At 38.1% G+C, this 18,224-nt stretch overlaps 13 non-coding genes across 13 annotated transcripts; all 13 read left to right on the top strand.

Annotated features, from left to right (window-relative positions):
• Positions 1–2,803: 2,803 nt before the first annotated feature.
• On the top strand, positions 2,804–2,875 carry trnac-gca (transfer RNA cysteine (anticodon GCA)). Its single transcript has one exon. It is a non-coding gene; the product is annotated as a tRNA-Cys (tRNA).
• Positions 2,876–4,838: 1,963 nt separating this feature from the next.
• Positions 4,839–4,910, top strand: trnac-gca (transfer RNA cysteine (anticodon GCA)). The gene has a single exon. It is a non-coding gene; the product is annotated as a tRNA-Cys (tRNA).
• Positions 4,911–6,427: 1,517 nt separating this feature from the next.
• Positions 6,428–6,499, top strand: trnac-gca (transfer RNA cysteine (anticodon GCA)). The gene has a single exon. It is a non-coding gene; the product is annotated as a tRNA-Cys (tRNA).
• Positions 6,500–6,920: 421 nt separating this feature from the next.
• On the top strand, positions 6,921–6,992 carry trnac-gca (transfer RNA cysteine (anticodon GCA)). Its single transcript has one exon. It is a non-coding gene; the product is annotated as a tRNA-Cys (tRNA).
• A 499-nt stretch (positions 6,993–7,491) lies between these two features.
• On the top strand, positions 7,492–7,563 carry trnac-gca (transfer RNA cysteine (anticodon GCA)). Its single transcript has one exon. It is a non-coding gene; the product is annotated as a tRNA-Cys (tRNA).
• A 2,022-nt stretch (positions 7,564–9,585) lies between these two features.
• On the top strand, positions 9,586–9,657 carry trnac-gca (transfer RNA cysteine (anticodon GCA)). Its single transcript has one exon. It is a non-coding gene; the product is annotated as a tRNA-Cys (tRNA).
• A 2,968-nt stretch (positions 9,658–12,625) lies between these two features.
• On the top strand, positions 12,626–12,697 carry trnac-gca (transfer RNA cysteine (anticodon GCA)). Its single transcript has one exon. It is a non-coding gene; the product is annotated as a tRNA-Cys (tRNA).
• A 1,389-nt stretch (positions 12,698–14,086) lies between these two features.
• trnac-gca (transfer RNA cysteine (anticodon GCA)) lies at positions 14,087–14,158 on the top strand. Its single transcript has one exon. It is a non-coding gene; the product is annotated as a tRNA-Cys (tRNA).
• Positions 14,159–14,860: 702 nt separating this feature from the next.
• trnac-gca (transfer RNA cysteine (anticodon GCA)) lies at positions 14,861–14,932 on the top strand. Its single transcript has one exon. It is a non-coding gene; the product is annotated as a tRNA-Cys (tRNA).
• A 723-nt stretch (positions 14,933–15,655) lies between these two features.
• Positions 15,656–15,727, top strand: trnac-gca (transfer RNA cysteine (anticodon GCA)). The gene has a single exon. It is a non-coding gene; the product is annotated as a tRNA-Cys (tRNA).
• A 702-nt stretch (positions 15,728–16,429) lies between these two features.
• On the top strand, positions 16,430–16,501 carry trnac-gca (transfer RNA cysteine (anticodon GCA)). Its single transcript has one exon. It is a non-coding gene; the product is annotated as a tRNA-Cys (tRNA).
• Positions 16,502–17,204: 703 nt separating this feature from the next.
• Positions 17,205–17,276, top strand: trnac-gca (transfer RNA cysteine (anticodon GCA)). Its single transcript has one exon. It is a non-coding gene; the product is annotated as a tRNA-Cys (tRNA).
• A 723-nt stretch (positions 17,277–17,999) lies between these two features.
• On the top strand, positions 18,000–18,071 carry trnac-gca (transfer RNA cysteine (anticodon GCA)). The gene has a single exon. It is a non-coding gene; the product is annotated as a tRNA-Cys (tRNA).
• Positions 18,072–18,224: the final 153 nt, after the last annotated feature.

The raw sequence follows: 18,224 nt of genomic DNA, 5'->3' as shown, positions 1-18,224 counted from the left end.
GACAGTTCCTATCAAAGGTGGAAGTACAATAGACTTCAGATCAATAGGTCTCAGATTGTAATTTTTTTGTCAACTTGAAATCAAACACTTTATGGGTATGTTTTCAAAGAGACAGTTTTCTTTATTAGGTTATGTTGATCACAAGCTAAAATCTCCCTTATTAGACAATTTCTCAGGATCGAATACTGGCGCCCCCTTGAAATTAAGTACTTTCTCAGTGTTTCTTGAGAGAGGGAGTGCTCTGCAAAAATGTCCCTCATTAGATGTTTTTTCTCTGTCAGACAGTTCCTAACAGAGGTGGAAGTGCAACAGACTTCAGATCAATAGGTCTCAGATGGTAATATTATTGTCATCTTGAAATCAAATACTTTATGGGTATGATTTCAGAGAGAGAGAGTGTTCTATATTAGTTTTTGTTGATCTCCAGCTATAATGTCCCTTATTTGACAATTTTTCTGCCTTTAGACAGTTTCTAGCAGAGGGGGTATACCTCAGTGGTAGAGCATTTGACTGCAGATCAAGAGGTCCCAGGTTCAAATTCTGATGCCCTCTTAAAATCAAGAGCTTTCTAAGAGTATTTTGAGGGTAGAGGACTTTTTTTCCGAATATGTTACTCAGGCAAAATTGTCCCTTATTAGACAATTTCTCATGTTCAAATCCTGTCACCCCCTTGAAATCAAGTACTTTCTAAGTGTATTTTGAGAGAGGGAGTGCTCATTTTTTGGTTATGTTACTCAGTCTAAAATGTCCCTCATTCAATGGTTTTTCTCTGTCAGACAGTTCCTATCAGAGGTGGAAGTGCAATAGACTTCAGATCAATATGTCTCAGATTGTAATTTTTTTGTCAACTTGAAATCAAACACTTTATGGGTAAGTTTTCAAAGAGACAGTTTTCTTTATTAGGTTATGTTGATCACAAGCTAAAATCTCCCTTATTAGACAATTTCTCAGGATCAAATACTGGCGCCCCCTTGAAATCAACTACTTTCTAAGTGTATCTTGAGAGAGGGAGTGCTCTGCTAAAATGTCCCTCATTAGATGGTTTTTCTCTGTCAGAAAGTTCCTAACAGAGGTGGAAGTGCAACAGACTTCAGATCAATAGGTCTCAGATTGTAATATATTTGTCATCTTGAAATCAAATACTTTATGGGTATGTTTTCAGAGAGAGAGAGTGTTCTATATTAGTTTTTGTTGATCTCCAGCTATAATGTCCCTTATTTGACAATTTTTCCGCCTTTAGACAGTTTCTAGCAGAGGTGTTATAGCTCAGTGGTAGGGCATTTGACTGCAGATCAAGAGGTCCCAGGTTCAAATCCTGATGCCCCCTTTAAATCAAGTGCTTTCAAAGAGTATTTTGAGGGTAGAGGACTCTTTTTTCGAATATGTTACTCAGGCAAAATTGTCCCTTATTAGACAATTTCTCACGTTCAAATCCTGGCAGCCCCTTGAAATCAAGTACTTTCTAAGTGTATTTTGAGAGAGGGAGTGCTCCTTTTTTGGTTATGTTACTCAGTCTAAAATGTCCCTCATTCAATGTTTTTTCTCTGTCAGACAGTTCCTATCAAAGGTGGAAGTGCAATAGACTTCAGATCAATAGGTCTCAGATTGTAATTTTTTTGTCAACTTGAAATCAAACACTTTATGGGTATGTTTTCAAAGAGACAGTTTTCTTTATTAGGTTATGTTGATCACAAGCTAAAATCTCCCTTATTAGACAATTTCTCAGGATCGAATACTGGCGCCCCCTTGAAATTAAGTACTTTCTCAGTGTTTCTTGAGAGAGGGAGTGCTCTGCAAAAATGTCCCTCATTAGATGTTTTTTCTCTGTCAGACAGTTCCTAACAGAGGTGGAAGTGCAACAGACTTCAGATCAATAGGTCTCAGATGGTAATATTATTGTCATCTTGAAATCAAATACTTTATGGGTATGATTTCAGAGAGAGAGAGTGTTCTATATTAGTTTTTGTTGATCTCCAGCTATAATGTCCCTTATTTGACAATTTTTCTGCCTTTAGACAGTTTCTAGCAGAGGGGGTATACCTCAGTGGTAGAGCATTTGACTGCAGATCAAGAGGTCCCAGGTTCAAATTCTGATGCCCTCTTAAAATCAAGAGCTTTCTAAGAGTATTTTGAGGGTAGAGGACTTTTTTTCCGAATATGTTACTCAGGCAAAATTGTCCCTTATTAGACAATTTCTCACGTTCAAATCCTGTCACCCCCTTGAAATCAAGTACTTTCTAAGTGTATTTTGAGAGAGGGAGTGCTCATTTTTTGGTTATGTTACTCAGTCTAAAATGTCCCTCATTCAATGGTTTTTCTCTGTCAGACAGTTCCTATCAGAGGTGGAAGTGCAATAGACTTCAGATCAATATGTCTCAGATTGTAATTTTTTTGTCAACTTGAAATCAAACACTTTATGGGTAAGTTTTCAAAGAGACAGTTTTCTTTATTAGGTTATGTTGATCACAAGCTAAAATCTCCCTTATTAGACAATTTCTCAGGATCGAATACTGGCGCCCCCTTGAAATTAAGTACTTTCTCAGTGTTTCTTGAGAGAGGGAGTGCTCTGCAAAAATGTCCCTCATTAGATGTTTTTTCTCTGTCAGACAGTTCCTAACAGAGGTGGAAGTGCAACAGACTTCAGATCAATAGGTCTCAGATGGTAATATTATTGTCATCAAGAAATCAATTACTTTATGGGTATGTTTTCAGAGAGAGAGTGTTCTATATTAGTTTTTGTCGATCTCCAGCTATTATGTCCCTTATTAGACAATTTTTCCGCCTTTAGACAGTTTCTAGCAGAGGGGGTATAGCTCAGTGGTAGAGCATTTGACTGCAGATCAAGAGGTCCCAGGTTCAAATCCTGATGCCCCCTTTAAATCAAGTGCTTTCAAAGAGTATTTTGAGGGTAGAGGACTCTTTTTTCGAATATGTTACTCAGGGAAAATTGTCCCTTATTAGACAATTTCTCAGTGTCAAATCCTGGCGCCCCCCTTGAAATCAAGTACTTTCTAAGTGTATCTTGAGAGAGGGAGTGCTCCTTTATTGGTTATGTTACTCAGTCTAAAATGTCCCTCATTCAATGGTTTTTCTCTGTCAGACAGTTCCTATCAGAGGAGGAAGTGCAATAGACTTCAGATCAATAGGTCTCAGATTGTAATTTTTTTGTCAACTTGAAATCAAGCACTTTATGGGTACGTTTTCAAAGAGAGAGTTTTCTTTATTAGTTTTTGTCGATCTCCAGCTATTATGTCCCTTATTAGACAATTTTTCCGCCTTTAGACAGTTTCTAGCAGGGGGGGTATAGCTCAGTGGTAGAGTCTTTGACTGCAGATCAAGAGGTCCCAGGTTCAAACCCTGATGCCCCCTTAAAATCAAGAGCTTTCAAAGAGTATTTTGAGGGTAGAGGACTTTTTTTCCGAATATGTTACTCAGGCAAAATTGTCCCTTATTAGACAATTTCTCAAGTTCAAATCCTGTCACCCCCTTGAAATCAAGTACTTTCTAAGTGTATTTTGAGAGAGGGAGTGCTCCTTTTTTGGTTATGTTACTCAGTCTAAAATGTCCCTCATTCAATGGTTTTTCTCTGTCAGACAGTTCCTATCAGAGGAGGAAGTGCAATAGACTTCAGATCAATAGGTCTCAGATTGTAATTTTTTTGTCAACTTGAAATCAAACACTTTATGGGTACGTTTTCAAAGAGAGAGTTTTCTTTATTAGGTTATGTTGATCACAAGCTAAAATCTCCCTTGTTAGACTATTTCTCAGTATCAAATCCTGGCGCCCCCCTTGAAATCAAGTACTTTCTCAGTGTTTCTTGAGAGAGGGAGTGCTCTGCTAAAATGTCCCTCATTAGATGTTTTTTCTCTGTCAGACAGTTCCTAACAGAGGTGGAAGTGCAACAGACTTCAGATCAATAGGTCTCAGATTGTAATACTTTTGTCATCAAGAAATCAATTACTTTATGGGTATGTTTTCAGAGAGAGAGAGTGTTCTATATTAGTTTTTGTCGATCTCAGTCTAAAATGTCCCTCATTCAAATGGTTTTTCTCTGTCAGACAGTTCCTATCAGAGGAGGAAGTGCAATAGACTTCAGATCAATAGGTCTCAGATTGTCATTTTTTTGTCAACTTGAAATCAAACACTTTATGGGTACATTTTCAAAGAGAGAGTTTTCTTTATTAGGTTATGTTGATCACAAGCTAAAATCTCCCTTGTTAGACAATTTCTCAGGATCAAATCCTGGCGCCCCCCTTGAAATCAAGTACTTTCTAAGTGTATCTTGAGAGAGGGAGTGCTCCTTTTTTGGTTATGTTACTCAGTCTAAAATGTCCCTCATTCAATGGTTTTTCTCTGTCAGACAGTTCCTATCAGAGGAGGAAGTGCAATAGACTTCAGCTCAATAGGTCTCAGATTGTAATTTTTTTGTCAACTTGAAATCAAACACTTTATGGGTACGTTTTCAAAGAGAGAGTTTTCTTTATTAGGTTATGTTGATCACAAGCTAAAATCTCCCTTGTTAGACAATTTCTCAGTATCAAATCCTGGCGCCCCCCTTGAAATCAAGTACTTTCTCAGTGTTTCTTGAGAGAGGGAGTGCTCTGCTAAAATGTCCCTCATTACATGTTTTTTCTCTGTCAGACAGTTCCTAACAGAGGTGGAAGTGCAACAGACTTCAGATCAGTAGGTCTCAGATTGTAATATATTTGTCATCTTCAAATCAAATACTTTATGGGTATGTTTTCAGAGAGAGAGTGTTCTTCATTAGTTTTTGTTGATCTCCAGCTATAATGTCCCTTATTAGACAATTTTTCGGCCTTTAGACAGTTTCAAGCAGAGGGGGTATAGCTCAGTGGTAGAGCATTTGACTGCAGATCAAGAGGTCCCAGGTTCAAATCCTGATGCCCCCTTTAAATCAAGTGCTTTCAAAGAGTATTTTGAGGGTAGAGGACTCTTTTTTCGAATATGTTACTCAGGCAAAATTGTCCCTTATTAGACAATTTCTCAAGTTCAAATCCTGTCACCCGCTTGAAATCAAGTACTTTCTAAGTGTATTTTGAGAGAGGGAGTGCTCCTTTTTTGGTTATGTTACTCAGTCTAAAATGTCCCTCATTCAATGTTTTTTCTCTGTCAGACAGTTCCTATCAGAGGAGGAAGTGCAATAGACTTCAGATCAATAGGTCTCAGATTGTAATTTTTTTGTCAACTTGAAATCAAAAACTTTATGGTAACATTTTCAAAGAGAGAGTTTTCTTTATTAGGTTATGTTGATCACAAGCTAAAATCTCCCTTGTTAGACAATTTCTCAGTATCAAATCCTGGCGCCCCCCTTGAAATCAAGTACTTTCTAAGTGTATCTTGAGAGAGGGAGTGCTCCTTTTTTGGTTATGTTACTCAGTCTAAAATGTCCCTCATTCAATGGTTTTTCTCTGTCAGACAGTTCCTATCAGAGGTGGAAGTGCAATAGACTTCAGATCAATAGGTCTCAGATTGTAATATATTTGTCATCTTCAAATCAAATACTTTATGGGTATGTTTTCAGAGAGAGAGTGTTCTTCATTAGTTTTTGTTGATCTCCAGCTATAATGTCCCTTATTAGACAATTTTTCGGCCTTTAGACAGTTTCAAGCAGAGGGGTATAGCTCAGTGGTAGAGCTTTTGACTGCAGATCAAGAGGTCCCAGGTTCAAATCCTGATGCCCCCTTTAAATCAAGTGCTTTCAAATAGTATTTTGAGGGTAGAGGACTCTTTTTTCGAATATGTTACTCAGGCAAAATTGTCCCTTATTAGACAATTTCTCAAGTTCAAATCCTGTCACCTGCTTGAAATCAAGTACTTTCTAAGTGTATTTTGAGAGAGGGAGTGCTCCTTTTTTGGTTATGTTACTCAGTCTAAAATGTCCCTCATTCAATGGTTTTTCTCTGTCAGACAGTTCCTATCAGAGGAGGAAGTGCAATAGACTTCAGATCAATAGGTCTCAGATTGTAATTTTTTTGTCAACTTGAAATCAAACACTTTATGGGTACATTTTCAAAGAGAGAGTTTTCTTTATTAGGTTATGTTGATCACAAGCTAAAATCTCCCTTGTTAGACAATTTCTCAGTATCAAATCCTGGCGCCCCCCTTAAAATCAAGTACTTTCTAAGTGTATCTTGAGAGAGGGAGTGCTCCTTTTTTGGTTATGTTACTCAGTCTAAAATGTCCCTCATTCAATGGTTTTTCTCTGTCAGACAGTTCCTATCAGAGGTGGAAGTGCAATAGACTTCAGATCAATAGGTCTCAGATTGTAATATATTTGTCATCTTCAAATCAAATACTTTATGGGTATGTTTTCAGAGAGAGAGTGTTCTTCATTAGTTTTTGTTGATCTCCAGCTAGAATGTCCCTTATTAGACAATTTTTCGGCCTTTAGACAGTTTCAAGCAGAGGGGGTATAGCTCAGTGGTAGAGCATTTGACTGCAGATCAAGAGGTCCCAGGTTCAAATCCTGATGCCCCCTTTAAATCAAGTGCTTTCAAAGAGTATTTTGAGGGTAGAGGACTCTTTTTTCGAATATGTTACTCAGTCAAAATTGTCCCTTATTAGACAATTTCTCAAGTTCAAATCCTGTCACCCGCTTGAAATCAAGTACTTTCTATGTGTATTTTGAGAGAGGGAGTGCTCCTTTTTTGGTTATGTTACTCAGTCTAAAATGTCCCTCATTCAATGGTTTTTCTCTGTCAGACAGTTCCTATCAGAGGTGGAAGTGCAATAGACTTCAGATCAATAGGTCTCAGATTGTAATATATTTGTCATCTTCAAATCAAATACTTTATGGGTATGTTTTCAGAGAGAGAGTGTTCTTCATTAGTTTTTGTTGATCTCCAGCTATAATGTCCCTTATTAGACAATTTTTCGGCCTTTAGACAGTCTCAAACAGAGGGGGTATAGCTCAGTGGTAGAGCATTTGACTGCAGATCAAGAGGTCCCAGGTTCAAATCCTGATGCCCCCTTTAAATCAAGTGCTTTCAAAGAGTATTTTGAGGGTAGAGGACTCTTTTTTCGAATATGTTACTCAGTCAAAATTGTCCCTTATTAGACAATTTCTCAAGTTCAAATCCTGTCACCCGCTTGAAATCAAGTACTTTCTATGTGTATTTTGAGAGAGGGATCACAAGCTAAAATCTCCCTTGTTAGACAATTTCTCAGTATCAAATCCTGGCGCCCCCCTTGAAATCAAGTACTTTCTCAGTGTTTCTTGAGAGAGGGAGTGCTCTGCTAAAATGTCCCTCATTAGATGGTTTTTCTCTGTCAGACAGTTCCTAACAGAGGTGGAAGTGCAACAGACTTCAGATCAATAGGTCTCAGATTGTAATATATTTGTCATCTTCAAATCAAATACTTTATGGGTATGTTTTCAGAGAGAGAGTGTTCTTTATTAGTTTTTGTCGATCTCCAGCTATTATGTCCCTTATTTGACCATTTTTCCGCCTTTAGACAGTTTCTAGCAGAGGGGGTATAGCTCAGTGGTAGAGCATTTGACTGCAGATCAAGAGGTCCCAGGTTCAAATCCTGATTCCCCCTTTAAATCAAGTGCTTTCAAAGAGTATTTCGAGGGTAGAGGACTCTTTTTTCGAATATGTTACTCAGGCAAAATTGTCCCTTATTAGACAATTTCTCACGTTCAAATCCTGGCAGCCCCTTGAAATCAAGTACTTTCTAAGTGTATCTTGAGAGAGGGAGTGCTCCTTTTTTGGTTATGTTACTCAGTCTAAAATGTCCCTCATTCAATGGTTTTTCTCTGTCAGACAGTTCCTATCAGAGGTGGAAGTGCAATAGACTTCAGATCAATAGGTCTCAGATTGTAATATATTTGTCATCTTCAAATCAAATACTTTATGGGTACGTTTTCAAAGAGAGAGTTTTCTTTATTAGTTTTTGTCGATCTCCAGCTATTATGTCCCTTATTAGACAATTTTTCCGCCTTTAGACAGGTTCTAGCATGGGGGGTATAGCTCAGTGGTAGAGTCTTTGACTGCAGATCAAGAGGTCCCAGGTTCAAACCCTGATGCCCCCTTAAAATCAAGAGCTTTCAAAGAGTATTTTGAGGGTAGAGGACTTTTTTTCCGAATATGTTACTCAGGCAAAATTGTCCCTTATTAGACAATTTCTCAAGTTCAAATCCTGTCACCCCCTTGAAATCAAGTACTTTCTAAGTGTATTTTGAGAGAGGGAGTGCTCCTTTTTTGGTTATGTTACTCAGTCTAAAATGTCCCTCATTCAATGGTTTTTCTCTGTCAGACAGTTCCTATCAGAGGAGGAAGTGCAATAGACTTCAGATCAATAGGTCTCAGATTGTAATTTTTTTGTCAACTTGAAATCAAACACTTTATGGGTACGTTTTCAAAGAGAGAGTTTTCTTTATTAGGTTATGTTGATCACAAGCTAAAATCTCCCTTGTTAGACAATTTCTCAGTATCACATCCTGGCGCCCCCCTTGAAATCAAGTACTTTCTCAGTGTTTCTTGAGAGAGGGAGTGCTCTGCTAAAATGTCCCTCATTAGATGGTTTTTCTCTGTCAGACAGTTCCTAACAGAGGTGGAAGTGCAACAGACTTCAGATCAATAGGTCTCAGATTGTAATTTATTTGTCATCTTCAAATCAAATACTTTATGGGTATGTTTTCAGAGAGAGAGTGTTCTTTATCAGTTTTTGTCGATCTCCAGCTATTATGTCCCTTATTAGACAATTTTTCCGCCTTTAGACAGTTTCTAGCAGAGGGGGTATAGCTCAGTGGTAGAGCATGTGAGGCTGTGACTGTGACTGTAGATCAAGCATGTGACTGTAGATCAAGAGGTCCCAGCTTCAAACACTGATGCCCCCTTTAAATCAAGTGCTTTCAAAGAGTATTTTGAGGGTAGAGGACTCTTTTTTCGATATGTTACTCAGGCAAAATTGTCCCTTATTAGACAATTTCTCAAGTTCAAATCCTGTCACCCCCTTGAAATCAAGTACTTTCTAAGTGTATTTTGAGAGAGGGAGTGCTCCTTTTTTGGTTATGTTACTCAGTCTAAAATGTCCCTCATTCAATGGTTTTTCTCTGTCAGACAGTTCCTATCAGAGGAGGAAGTGCAATAGACTTCAGATCAATAGGTCTCAGATTGTAATTTTTTTGTCAACTTGAAATCAAACACTTTATGGGTACATTTTCAAAGAGAGAGTTTTCTTTATTAGGTTATGTTGATCACAAGCTAAAATCTCCCTTGTTAGACAATTTCTCAGTATCAAATCCTGGCGCCCCCCTTAAAATCAAGTACTTTCTAAGTGTATCTTGAGAGAGGGAGTGCTCCTTTTTTGGTTATGTTACTCAGTCTAAAATGTCCCTCATTCAATGGTTTTTCTCTGTCAGACAGTTCCTATCAGAGGTGGAAGTGCAATAGACTTCAGATCAATAGGTCTCAGATTGTAATATATTTGTCATCTTCAAATCAAATACTTTATGGGTATGTTTTCAGAGAGAGAGTGTTCTTCATTAGTTTTTGTTGATCTCCAGCTATAATGTCCCTTATTAGACAATTTTTCGGCCTTTAGACAGTTTCAAGCAGAGGGGGTATAGCTCAGTGGTAGAGCATTTGACTGCAGATCAAGAGGTCCCAGGTTCAAATCCTGATGCCCCCTTTAAATCAAGTGCTTTCAAAGAGTATTTTGAGGGTAGAGGACTCTTTTTTCGAATATGTTACTCAGGGAAAATTGTCCCTTATTAGACAATTTCTCAGTGTCAAATCCTGGCGCCCCCCTTGAAATCAAGTACTTTCTAAGTGTATCTTGAGAGAGGGAGTGCTCCTTTATTGGTTATGTTACTCAGTCTAAAATGTCCCTCATTCAATGGTTTTTCTCTGTCAGACAGTTCCTATCAGAGGAGGAAGTGCAACAGACTTCAGATCAATAGGTCTCAGATTGTAATTTTTTTGTCAACTTGAAATCAAGCACTTTATGGGTACGTTTTCAAAGAGAGAGTTTTCTTTATTAGTTTTTGTCGATCTCCAGCTATTATGTCCCTTATTAGACAATTTTTCCGCCTTTAGACAGTTTCTAGCAGAGGGGGTATAGCTCAGTGGTAGAGCATGTGAGGCTGTGACTGTGACTGTAGATCAAGCATGTGACTGTAGATCAAGAGGTCCCAGGTTCAAACCCTGATGCCCCCTTTAAATCAAGTGCTTTCAAAGAGTATTTTGAGGGTAGAGGACTCTTTTTTCGATATGTTACTCAGGCAAAATTGTCCCTTATTAGACAATTTCTCAAGTTCAAATCCTGTCACCCCCTTGAAATCAAGTACTTTCTAAGTGTATTTTGAGAGAGGGAGTGCTCCTTTTTTGGTTATGTTACTCAGTCTAAAATGTCCCTCATTCAATGGTTTTTCTCTGTCAGACAGTTCCTATCAAATCCTGGCGCCCCCCTTGAAATGAAATCAAGTACTTTCTCAGTGTTTCTTGAGAGAGGGAGTGCTCCTTTTTTGGTTATGTTACTCAGTCTAAAATGTCCCTCATTCAATGGTTTTTCTCTGTCAGACAGTTCCTATCAGAGGAGGAAGTGCAATAGACTTCAGATCAATAGGTCTCAGATTGTAATTTTTTTGTCAACTTGAAATCAAACACTTTATGGGTACGTTTTCAAAGAGAGAGTTTTCTTTATTAGGTTATGTTGATCACAAGCTAAAATCTCCCTTGTTAGACAATTTCTCAGTATCAAATCCTGGCGCCCCCCTTGAAATCAAGTACTTTCTCAGTGTTTCTTGAGAGAGGGAGTGCTCTGCTAAAATGTCCCTCATTAGATGGTTTTTCTCTGTCAGACAGTTCCTAACAGGGTTGGAAGTGCAACAGACTTCAGATCAATAGGTCTCAGATTGTAATATATTTGTCATCTTCAAATCAAATACTTTATGGGTACGTTTTCAAAGAGAGAGTTTTCTTTATTAGTTTTTGTCGATCTCCAGCTATTATGTCCCTTATTAGACAATTTTTCCGCCTTTAGACAGGTTCTAGCATGGGGGGTATAGCTCAGTGGTAGAGTCTTTGACTGCAGATCAAGAGGTCCCAGGTTCAAACCCTGATGCCCCCTTAAAATCAAGAGCTTTCAAAGAGTATTTTGAGGGTAGAGGACTTTTTTTCCGAATATGTTACTCAGGCAAAATTGTCCCTTATTAGACAATTTCTCAAATTCAAATCCTGTCACCCCCTTGAAATCAAGTACTTTCTAAGTGTATTTTGAGAGAGGGAGTGCTCCTTTTTTGGTTATGTTACTCAGTCTAAAATGTCCCTCATTCAATGGTTTTTCTCTGTCAGACAGTTCCTATCAGAGGAGGAAGTGCAATAGACTTCAGATCAATAGGTCTCAGATTGTAATTTTTTGTCAACTTGAAATCAAACACTTTATGGGTACGTTTTCAAAGAGAGAGTTTTCTTTATTAGGTTATGTTGATCACAAGCTAAAATCTCCCTTGTTAGACAATTTCTCAGTATCACATCCTGGCGCCCCCCTTGAAATCAAGTACTTTCTCAGTGTTTCTTGAGAGAGGGAGTGCTCTGCTAAAATGTCCCTCATTAGATGGTTTTTCTCTGTCAGACAGTTCCTAACAGAGGTGGAAGTGCAACAGACTTCAGATCAATAGGTCTCAGATTGTAATTTATTTGTCATCTTCAAATCAAATACTTTATGGGTATGTTTTCAGAGAGAGAGTGTTCTTTATCAGTTTTTGTCGATCTCCAGCTATTATGTCCCTTATTAGACAATTTTTCCGCCTTTAGACAGTTTCTAGCAGAGGGGGTATAGCTCAGTGGTAGAGCATGTGAGGCTGTGACTGTGACTGTAGATCAAGCATGTGACTGTAGATCAAGAGGTCCCAGCTTCAAACACTGATGCCCCCTTTAAATCAAGTGCTTTCAAAGAGTATTTTGAGGGTAGAGGACTCTTTTTTCGATATGTTACTCAGGCAAAATTGTCCCTTATTAGACAATTTCTCAAGTTCAAATCCTGTCACCCCCTTGAAATCAAGTACTTTCTAAGTGTATTTTGAGAGAGGGAGTGCTCCTTTTTTGGTTATGTTACTCAGTCTAAAATGTCCCTCATTCAATGGTTTTTCTCTGTCAGACAGTTCCTATCAGAGGAGGAAGTGCAATAGACTTCAGATCAATAGGTCTCAGATTGTAATTTTTTTGTCAACTTGAAATCAAACACTTTATGGGTACATTTTCAAAGAGAGAGTTTTCTTTATTAGGTTATGTTGATCACAAGCTAAAATCTCCCTTGTTAGACAATTTCTCAGTATCAAATCCTGGCGCCCCCCTTAAAATCAAGTACTTTCTAAGTGTATCTTGAGAGAGGGAGTGCTCCTTTTTTGGTTATGTTACTCAGTCTAAAATGTCCCTCATTCAATGGTTTTTCTCTGTCAGACAGTTCCTATCAGAGGTGGAAGTGCAATAGACTTCAGATCAATAGGTCTCAGATTGTAATATATTTGTCATCTTCAAATCAAATACTTTATGGGTATGTTTTCAGAGAGAGAGTGTTCTTCATTAGTTTTTGTTGATCTCCAGCTATAATGTCCCTTATTAGACAATTTTTCGGCCTTTAGACAGTTTCAAGCAGAGGGGGTATAGCTCAGTGGTAGAGCATTTGACTGCAGATCAAGAGGTCCCAGGTTCAAATCCTGATGCCCCCTTTAAATCAAGTGCTTTCAAAGAGTATTTTGAGGGTAGAGGACTCTTTTTTCGAATATGTTACTCAGGGAAAATTGTCCCTTATTAGACAATTTCTCAGTGTCAAATCCTGGCGCCCCCCTTGAAATCAAGTACTTTCTAAGTGTATCTTGAGAGAGGGAGTGCTCCTTTATTGGTTATGTTACTCAGTCTAAAATGTCCCTCATTCAATGGTTTTTCTCTGTCAGACAGTTCCTATCAGAGGAGGAAGTGCAACAGACTTCAGATCAATAGGTCTCAGATTGTAATTTTTTTGTCAACTTGAAATCAAGCACTTTATGGGTACGTTTTCAAAGAGAGAGTTTTCTTTATTAGTTTTTGTCGATCTCCAGCTATTATGTCCCTTATTAGACAATTTTTCCGCCTTTAGACAGTTTCTAGCAGAGGGGGTATAGCTCAGTGGTAGAGCATGTGAGGCTGTGACTGTGACTGTAGATCAAGCATGTGACTGTAGATCAAGAGGTCCCAGGTTCAAACCCTGATGCCCCCTTTAAATCAAGTGCTTTCAAAGAGTATTTTGAGGGTAGAGGACTCTTTTTTCGATATGTTACTCAGGCAAAATTGTCCCTTATTAGACAATTTCTCAAGTTCAAATCCTGTCACCCCCTTGAAATCAAGTACTTTCTAAGTGTATTTTGAGAGAGGGAGTGCTCCTTTTTTGGTTATGTTACTCAGTCTAAAATGTCCCTCATTCAATGGTTTTTCTCTGTCAGACAGTTCCTATCAAATCCTGGCGCCCCCCTTGAAATGAAATCAAGTACTTTCTCAGTGTTTCTTGAGAGAGGGAGTGCTCCTTTTTTGGTTATGTTACTCAGTCTAAAATGTCCCTCATTCAATGGTTTTTCTCTGTCAGACAGTTCCTATCAGAGGAGGAAGTGCAATAGACTTCAGATCAATAGGTCTCAGATTGTAATTTTTTTGTCAACTTGAAATCAAACACTTTATGGGTACGTTTTCAAAGAGAGAGTTTTCTTTATTAGGTTATGTTGATCACAAGCTAAAATCTCCCTTGTTAGACAATTTCTCAGTATCAAATCCTGGCGCCCCCCTTGAAATCAAGTACTTTCTAAGTGTATCTTGAGAGAGGGAGTGCTCCTTTTTTGGTTATGTTACTCAGTCTAAAATGTCCCTCATTCAATGGTTTTTCTCTGTCAGACAGTTCCTATCAGAGGTGGAAGTGCAATAGACTTCAGATCAATAGGTCTCAGATTGTAATATATTTGTCATCTTCAAATCAAATACTTTATGGGTATGTTTTCAGAGAGAGAGTGTTCTTCATTAGTTTTTGTTGATCTCCAGCCATAATGTCTCTTATTAGACAATTTTTCGGCCTTTAGACAGTTTCAAGCAGAGGGGGTATAGCTCAGTGGTAGAGCATTTGACTGCAGATCAAGAGGTCCCAGGTTCAAATCCTGATGCCCCCTTTAAATCAAGTGCTTTCAAAGAGTATTTTGAGGGTAGAGGACTCTTTTTTCGAATATGTTACTCAGGCAAAATTGTCCCTTATTAAACAATTTCTCAAGTTCAAATCCTGTCACCCGCTTGAAATCAAGTACTTTCTAAGTGTATTTTGAGAGAGGGAGTGCTCCTTTTTTGGTTATGTTACTCAGTCTAAAATGTCCCTCATTCAATGGTTTTTCTCTGTCAGACAGTTCCTATCAGAGGAGGAAGTGCAATAGACTTCAGATCAATAGGTCTCAGATTGTAATTTTTTTGTCAACTTGAAATCAAACACTTTATGGGTACGTTTTCAAAGAGAGAGTTTTCTTTATTAGGTTATGTTGATCACAAGCTAAAATCTCCCTTGTTAGACAATTTCTCAGTATCAAATCCTGGCGCCCCCCTTGAAATCAAGTACTTTCTCAGTGTTTCTTGAGAGAGGGAGTGCTCTGCTAAAATGTCCCTCATTACATGTTTTTTCTCTGTCAGACAGTTCCTAACAGAGGTGGAAGTGCAACAGACTTCAGATCAATAGGTCTCAGATTGTAATATATTTTTCATCTTCAAATCAAATACTTTATGGGTATGTTTTCAGAGAGAGAGTGTTCTTCATTAGTTTTTGTTGATCTCCAGCTATAATGTCCCTTATTAGACAATTTTTCCGCCTTTAGACAGTTTCTAGCAGAGGGGGTATAGCTCAGTGGTAGAGCATTTGACTGCAGATCAAGAGGTCCCAGGTTCAAATCCTGATGCCCCCTTTAAATCAAGTGCTTTCAAAGAGTATTTTGAGGGTAGAGGACTCTTTTTTCGAATATGTTACTCAGGCAAAATTGTCCATTATTAGACAATTTCTCAAGTTCAAATCCTGTCACCCCCTTGAAATCAAGTACTTTCTAAGTGTATTTTGAGAGAGGGAGTGCTCCTTTTTTGGTTATGTTACTCAGTCTAAAATGTCCCTCATTCAATGGTTTTTCTCTGTCAGACAGTTCCTATCAGAGGAGGAAGTGCAATAGACTTCAGATCAATAGGTCTCAGATTGTAATTTTTTTGTCAACTTGAAATCAAACACTTTATGGGTACGTTTTCAAAGAGAGAGTTTTCTTTATTAGGTTATGTTGATCACAAGCTAAAATCTCCCTTGTTAGACAATTTCTCAGTATCAAATCCTGGCGCCCCCCTTGAAATCAAGTACTTTCTAAGTGTATCTTGAGAGAGGGAGTGCTCCTTTTTTGGTTATGTTACTCAGTCTAAAATGTCCCTCATTCAATGGTTTTTCTCTGTCAGACAGTTCCTATCAGAGGTGGAAGTGCAATAGACTTCAGATCAATAGGTCTCAGATTGTAATATATTTGTCATCTTCAAATCAAATACTTTATGGGTATGTTTTCAGAGAGAGAGTGTTCTTCATTAGTTTTTGTTGATCTCCAGCTATAATGTACCTTATTAGACAATTTTTCGGCCTTTAGACAGTTTCAAGCAGAGGGGGTATAGCTCAGTGGTAGAGCATTTGACTGCAGATCAAGAGGTCCCAGGTTCAAATCCTGATGCCCCCTTTAAATCAAGTGCTTTCAAAGAGTATTTTGAGGGTAGAGGACTCTTTTTTCGAATATGTTACTCAGGCAAAATTGTCCCTTATTAGACAATTTCTCAAGTTCAAATCCTGTCACCCGCTTGAAATCAAGTACTTTCTAAGTGTATTTTGAGAGAGGGAGTGCTCCTTTTTTGGTTATGTTACTCAGTCTAAAATGTCCCTCATTCAATGGTTTTTCTCTGTCAGACAGTTCCTATCAGAGGAGGAAGTGCAATAGACTTCAGATCAATAGGTCTCAGGTTGTAATTTTTTTGTCAACTTGAAATCAAACACTTTATGGGTACGTTTTCAAAGAGAGAGTTTTCTTTATTAGGTTATGTTGATCACAAGCTAAAATCTCCCTTGTTAGACAATTTCTCAGTATCAAATCCTGGCGCCCCCCTTGAAATCAAGTACTTTCTCAGTGTTTCTTGAGAGAGGGAGTGCTCTGCTAAAATGTCCCTCATTACATGTTTTTTCTCTGTCAGACAGTTCCTAACAGAGGTGGAAGTGCAACAGACTTCAGATCAATAGGTCTCAGATTGTAATATATTTTTCATCTTCAAATCAAATACTTTATGGGTATGTTTTCAGAGAGAGAGTGTTCTTCATTAGTTTTTGTTGATCTCCAGCTATAATGTCCCTTATTAGACAATTTTTCCGCCTTTAGACAGTTTCTAGCAGAGGGGGTATAGCTCAGTGGTAGAGCATTTGACTGCAGATCAAGAGGTCCCAGGTTCAAATCCTGATGCCCCCTTTAAATCAAGTGCTTTCAAAGAGTATTTTGAGGGTAGAGGACTCTTTTTTCGAATATGTTACTCAGGCAAAATTGTCCATTATTAGGCAATTTCTCAAGTTCAAATCCTGTCACCCCCTTGAAATCAAGTACTTTCTAAGTGTATCTTGAGAGAGGGAGTGCTCCTTTTTTGGTTATGTTACTCAGTCTAAAATGTCCCTCATTCAATGGTTTTTCTCTGTCAGATAGTTCCTATCAGAGGAGGAAGTGCAATAGACTTCAGATCAATAGGTCTCAGATTGTAATTTTTTTGTCAACTTGAAATCAAACACTTTATGGGTACGTTTTCAAAGAGAGAGTTTTCTTTATTAGGTTATGTTGATCACAAGCTAAAATCTCCCTTATTAGACAATTTCTCAGGATCAAATACTGGCGCCCCCTTGAAATCAAGTACTTTCTCAGTGTTTCTTGAGAGAGGGAGTGCTCTGCTAAAATGTCCCTCATTAGATTGTTTTTCTCTGTCAGACAGTTCCTAACAGAGGTGGAAGTGCAACAGACTTCAGATCAATAGGTCTCAGATTGTAATATATTTGTCATCTTCAAATCAAATACTTTCTGGGTATGTTTTCAGAGAGAGAGAGTGTTCTTCATTAGATTTTGTTGATCTCCAGCTATAATGTCCCTTATTAGACAATTTTTCCGCCTTCAGGCAGTTTCTAGCAGAGGGGGTATAGCTCAGTGGTAGAGCATTTGACTGCAGATCAAGAGGTCCCAGGTTCAAATCCTGATGCCCCCTTTAAATCAAGTGCTTTCAAAGAGTATTTTGAGGGTAGAGGACTCTTTTTTCGAATATGTTACTCAGGCAAAATTGTCCATTATTAGACAATTTCTCAAGTTCAAATCCTGTCACCCCCTTGAAATCAAGTACTTTCTAAGTGTATTTTGAGAGAGGGAGTGCTCCTTTTTTGGTTATGTTACTCAGTCTAAAATGTCCCTCATTCAATGGTTTTTCTCTGTCAGACAGTTCCTATCAGAGGAGGAAGTGCAATAGACTTCAGATCAATAGGTCTCAGATTGTAATTTTTTTGTCAACTTGAAATCAAACACTTTATGGGTACATTTTCAAAGAGAGAGTTTTCTTTATTAGGTTATGTTGATCACAAGCTAAAATCTCCCTTGTTAGACAATTTCTCAGGATCAAATCCTGGCGCCCCCCTTGAAATCAAGTACTTTCTAAGTGTATCTTGAGAGAGGGAGTGCTCCTTTTTTGGTTATGTTACTCAGTCTAAAATGTCCCTCATTCAATGGTTTTTCTCTGTCAGACAGTTCCTATCAGAGGTGGAAGTGCAATAGACTTCAGATCAATAGGTCTCAGATTGTAATATATTTGTCATCTTCAAATCAAATACTTTATGGGTATGTTTTCAGAGAGAGATTGTTCTTCATTAGTTTTTGTTGATCTCCAGCTATAATGTCCCTTATTAGACAATTTTTCGGCCTTTAGACAGTTTCAAGCAGAGGGGGTATAGCTCAGTGGTAGAGCATTTGACTGCAGATCAAGAGGTCCCAGGTTCAAATCCTGATGCCCCCTTTAAATCAAGTGCTTTCAAAGAGTATTTTGAGGGTAGAGGACTCTTTTTTCGAATATGTTACTCAGGCAAAATTGTCCCTTATTAGACAATTTCTCAAGTTCAAATCCTGTCACCCGCTTGAAATCAAGTACTTTCTAAGTGTATTTTGAGAG

The sequence above is a fragment of the Oncorhynchus mykiss genome, chromosome 25, assembly GCF_057628025.1.
Source record: "Oncorhynchus mykiss isolate SJ-2025 chromosome 25, ASM5762802v1, whole genome shotgun sequence".
Classification (NCBI taxonomy): Eukaryota; Metazoa; Chordata; class Actinopteri; order Salmoniformes; family Salmonidae; genus Oncorhynchus; species Oncorhynchus mykiss.
Note: the sequence above shows the minus strand (reverse complement) of the source record. Positions and strands in the feature narration are given on the sequence as shown.